This window comes from Phasianus colchicus, chromosome 1 (genome assembly GCF_987193195.1).
Source record: "Phasianus colchicus chromosome 1, bPhaCol1.hap1.1, whole genome shotgun sequence".
NCBI lineage: Eukaryota > Metazoa > Chordata > Aves > Galliformes > Phasianidae > Phasianus > Phasianus colchicus.
The window spans coordinates 73,225,490-73,230,803 of record NC_143436.1 but is presented as its reverse complement, the minus strand read 5'-3'; the positions used below and the strand labels follow the sequence as shown (position 1 = coordinate 73,230,803).

The window sequence follows — 5,314 nt, the reverse complement described above, 5'->3', positions numbered from 1 at the left end:
GATACATATCTCTGTCTCTTGTATTTTCACTTGTAAAAAAATATAATCTTTCCATTCTTGCTCAAAATTCAGAATTTACTGTATTTCTCTATCAGTGACATTCATTTTAACAGATTTAAAAATTAAAGTCTGCACGCAAAGCAGATTATTTTTAAATTGAAATAAATCACGGTATTAGAAAGCTGTTAAAACTGAGTCTGAAAAAAGAAAGACTAGATTGATTCACAAACCAAATAGGTGTATGTGACTTGCAGAGTGTGCATAGACATCTACTCATCTAGGAGTGTGATTTTTTTATATTAACTACAGGTTGAAGGATTTTTAAGTTACATGAGATATAAATGTATCCAAAAGCATATTTGGAGGTACCATTGTACACATTATCCACCTGTTTGAGAAAATTATTTCAAGTAGCAGAACAAGCTGGCTATGATCCCTCAGGTCTGTGATGCTTTACCAAGGATTAATCCCCATGTCTTCAGTTATGGCACCTGTTGTCAGAGCAATCTGACAACCACATGCAGTGCACCTGATGCATTGCTGCTCAGCCCTTGACATGGCTTTGCAACTGGTTCTGCCTCAATGACAGTAGTGGCTCCCCATCCAGGTGGATCCATTTGCAGGAAGCTGAGAGGGGATAGTGGAGACTTCCCCAGTCCTCTTGGGACACACATGCACACATGGCACTCAAGCAAGGGATCCCATGAATGGGATGAAGAGCTGGCTGGAACCCTGTGCCCAGGGGAAGCCATTCTCTTTAGATGGTATGAGGGAGCCATCCCTAGGAAAGGGACTCTCAGCCCCCGTCATCCTTCCTCCTCCTTCAAAACTGGGTCAACTCTCAGGCCATAGGCCCCAACTTCCAACACTGCCACATTTGGTCACCATCAGACATACTTAGAATGGCAGCACCATGGCCTCCTGATGTCATAAATCATCTCACAGCCTTTTGTTCTGAGGCCTATAAATAGGGGGACACTACATCCAGAACTCCAGTCACGGAGCAAGAGACACCAGCTGCAACTGTGAGCTTGATAGCCAAGTGCTTTTTTTTGCCAAGGAGGCAGGATGGTTTGCCCTTCTGCAAAGAAGAGGCAGCTAATGGGGAAGCTCCATATCTTCAAGCCCACCTGAGATAGATAAGGAGCCCATGCAGGTGGATCCAGAGCCAGAGGAAGAGCTGGTGGAAGAGGATCCACCTCTGTCAGGATGCAACCATCACCAGTCCATCACTCTCAGGCAATGTAGGAGGAGTTCCAGACTCAAACCCCACCCCCATCATTGCAGGGGCATGGCTGTCCTGTCCTCCCCACAAATAGCTACCTTGATGTCAGCAATAAGACTCCTGTTCTGTAAGTTTACCATTAGCTGGGAAAGCCCAAACTTTTGGACCTCAGAGGCTCACAAGGGACATTCATTTCCTGGGAATTCTTCTTTTGACAGCCAAGGTTCCTATGAACCCATCCTTCCCATTCCTAACCCCATCCATCACCAAGATCTGTCATCTCTTCTTCATCAAGAGAAAGAAGGGAGGGCAGGGTCTGGCAGCCTCTGAACTGCAGTGCCAGCAGAGGGATTTGAGCTCCTGGGGCCATAAGGAGCTTTCAAAGGTATTACAGAAATGGCAGTTCAGGACTTTTTGTCAAGATTGGACGATAAATATTTAATTTATATTAAAAAAAAAAAAAAAAAGGAATAGAATAGAATACCCACAAAAATAATCAAAACAATAAATGTTCCTTGAGAGTCTGCATGTGAATTCCAGTGTCTCCTCTTGGTCTCCCCAGTATGAGAAAGACATTGCCATGTGGGGTGATCACCCAGCCCAAGGCCATAGGTCTGGAGAGGGGCCAGGGCACATGGCATCCCAGGGCAGGCTAAGGGAGCTGCCTTTGATCAGCATTAAGGAAAGATGTCAGAAGGGGTTCTGAGTGTTACCAACAGCTGCTGCTAAGAGCATGGAAGAAAATGAGGCCTGGCTTTTCTCAAAGGTGCTTGGTGGTGGGAGAATGAAAGGCATCAGGCCCACACTGCAGCCTGGACAACTCCCAGCTGGGCAAAAGGAAAAGACTCTCACTATGAGGGTGCTCAGGCATGGAACTGGTGCCGTCTCCCCAGGGTATTCAGTCTTGACTGATCTTGGCTGAACACAGTACCTTTCCTGTGAAGAATGGCATCAAGATATAGAATCATAGTATTACAGAATCACCAAGGTTGGAAAAGACCCCAAGATCATCCAGTCCAACCGTTCATCTACCACCAATATTTCCCCACTAGCTGATGTCCCTCAGTACAACATTTAAATGATTCTTGAACACCTCCACGGTTAGTGACTCAACCACCTCCCTGGGCAACACATTCCAGTGCCTTACCACTTTTTCAGAGAATAAATTTATCCTACTATCCAACCTGAATCTCTCTGGTGCAAATTGAGGCCATTCCCTCTAGTCCTACTACTAGGTATGCAGGAGAAGAGGCTGCCATCCACCTTGTCACAACCTCCTTCCAGGTAGTTATAGACAGCAGTAAGGTCTCCCCTGAGCCTCCTCTTCCCCGGAATGAACAATCCAGTTCCCTCAGCCACCCCCTCACCAGCTTTGTTGCCCTCCTCTGGACATGCTCCAGAGCCTCAATGTCTTTCTCATAGTGAAAGGCCCAAAAATGAACACAGTACTTGATGTGCAGACTCACCAGAACTGAGAACAGAAGGACGATTACCTCCCTTCTCCTGCTGGCAACGCTATTTCTGATACAAGCCAGGATGCCACTGGCCATCTTGGCCACCTGTGCACACTGCTGGCTCATGTTTAGCCAAGCATCGACCAACACCCCTGGGTTCGTTTCTTCCACACAGCCTTCCATCCACTCTGCCCCAAGCCTGTCACGTTGCCTGGGGCTGTTGTGGAAAAAGTGCAGGACCCAATACTTGGTCTTGTTGAACTTCATTCCACTGGCCTCAGCCCAGTGATCCAGCCTATCCAGATCCCTCTGCAGGGCCTTTCTACTCTCAGGCAGATCAGTACTTCCTCCCCGCTTGATGTCATCTGCAAACTTACTGAGGGTGCACTCAATGCCCTTATCCAGGTCATCAATAAAGATATCAAATAACACAGGCCCCTGGAAAACACCACTTGTGATCAGTCACCAGCTGGATATAACTCCATTCACCATCACTCTCTAAGCTTGGTCCTCCTGCCAGTTCCATACCCAGCAAGGAGAGTACCTGTCCAAGCCATGGGCAGCCAGCTTCTGCAGGACAATACTGTGGGAGACAGTGTCAAAAGCCTTTCTGAAGTCTAGGTAGACCACATCAACAGCCTTTCCCTCACCCACCAGGTGGGTCACTTGATCTTAGAAGATCAGGTTGGTCAAGCAGGACCTGCCTTTCATGAACCCATGCTTGCTGGATCTGATCCCCCAGTTGTCCTGCACATGCCAGGTGATCTCACTCAAAATGATCTGCTCCATAACCTTTTCTGGCACTGAGGTCAAGCTGGCAGGCCTGTAGCTCTTTAGATCCTCCCTATGATCCTTCTTGTATATGCAAGTCACATTGGCAAGCCTCCAATCCTTAGAGACCTCTCTGGTTGACTAGGAACACTGGGAGATGATGGAAAGTAGTTTAATAATCACCTCTGCTAACTTCCACAGCACCCTTAGGTGGACTCCATCTGGTCCCATGGTCCTGTGATAGTCCAGGTGGAGTAGTAGGTCTCCAACTGTTTCTCCCTGAATCATGGTGGGGTTGTGGGAATTCTTTACTGCAGCATTTTGATACATAAAAGAAGCTTATAAGAAAGATGGAGACTTTTCTTCAGGGCCTGTAGTGGAAGGGGGGACAATTTAAACTGAAAGAAGGTAAATTTAGATTAGGTGTAAGGAAGAACTCCTTCACTATGGGAGTGGTGAAACAGTGGAACGGGCTGTCCTGAGAAGCTGCGGATGCCCCATCAGTGGAAGTGGTTGAGTGGGGCACAGGAGAAACTTCATCTAGTGAAAGGTGTCCCTGTTCATGTAAGAGGGGTATTACAGCATAAATCATGCAGCACAAATTGTTCTGTGCACACTGAATTTAACCCAGAGAACCAACAAGCAGTTCTCTAAAGATTTTATTTGCTCAGTGACTTTTCCAAAACCAGCAGGTCATAAAGAGAGAAAAGACACTATGAAGCAACTGAGAGGACACACCTACCCCAGTCTGTCCAGTGGAAAATTTGGAAGTTGGTATTACCTCCTTGTAGAGGAAGAGGTTTTTTGATATATGTATACCCGATTTGAGATTAAGAAACAACGGTACAAATGTTGGTCCGACCAGTTTATTACAAATCTGAATCAATCAGGGAGATGGAGAAGGGGAAGCCAGAGACTATTACAAATTAGGGTGTTGGGGAAGGGAAAGAGGGCAATAGAAAAGATGGAAAGAAGCAAGAATTACATAAAGAAGGGATAGTCACCACCAAGATTCAGCAGCTTCCCATTGCATGCCGTTCCAAGGGTCCGAGGCAAAAGCACAGGGGGAGAGCAGCAGCAGAGTGGCCAGCCTTAGGCAGCAAGCAGGTACAGCAACAGAGCAAGTCCAGGAGGAAGGGGCAGGTCTCAGGTAGCAGGGCCAGGAGAGTTAATCAGCAGGCAGGCATCACACTGTGAGGCATCTGATGCCAGACACCAATCCTCATGGTTGTTGGTCCCTTTTTTATCCTTCTTCTTCTGCCAATGTGGCATTCCTAGGCGCTTGGGTCATGTGCAGTACTCCCTGAGATAGCCCTCTTCCTTGAGATAAGCCCACACAAAAGACTGCTTCCCTAAGCTGTGGCTTATCTCTCTCTTGTTCTCCCTGGCCTGCAGATCTTCAAACAAAAGATTTTGCCAACTTTGACCAGGACTTGTCCATCTGTGTTCCTCAGCAAGGAACACTTTGAGACAATGGTGCAAAAAATAATCTCTTACACTCCTGCATCTGTACAAGGCACAAAAGCAAAACACTGGAGGCATCCAGGAAAAGGGGTGCATTGCGACTCTCTGATGCTGTGGTAGCACAGGCACAGTAAACCATCAACAGATACACCAACACAACCAGCTTAGTTTTCCTTAGTTCTACAAGAGTCTGTACAATTTCTTGGCACACTGTTTGCAGTTTAGTCACTGCACAGGAAACAGAAAACATTCTCTTTCATTTTTACCTGATGTTAAGTGCTGAGCACTTTCTTGTTGCTTGAGGTACATAGTGGTCAAGTGATGGAGGACAGTCACCAATATGGCTGTGCCCCTTCCATGTAAGGATGACTCCCACAGGACCTGAGGGAACAGTCAGATA

At 46.8% G+C, this 5,314-nt stretch overlaps 1 pseudogene; it reads left to right on the top strand.

Annotated features, from left to right (window-relative positions):
• The first annotated feature begins 1,150 nt into the window (after positions 1-1,150).
• On the top strand, positions 1,151-3,676 carry LOC149919734 (uncharacterized; annotated as a pseudogene).
• The last annotated feature ends 1,638 nt before the right edge of the window (positions 3,677-5,314 follow it).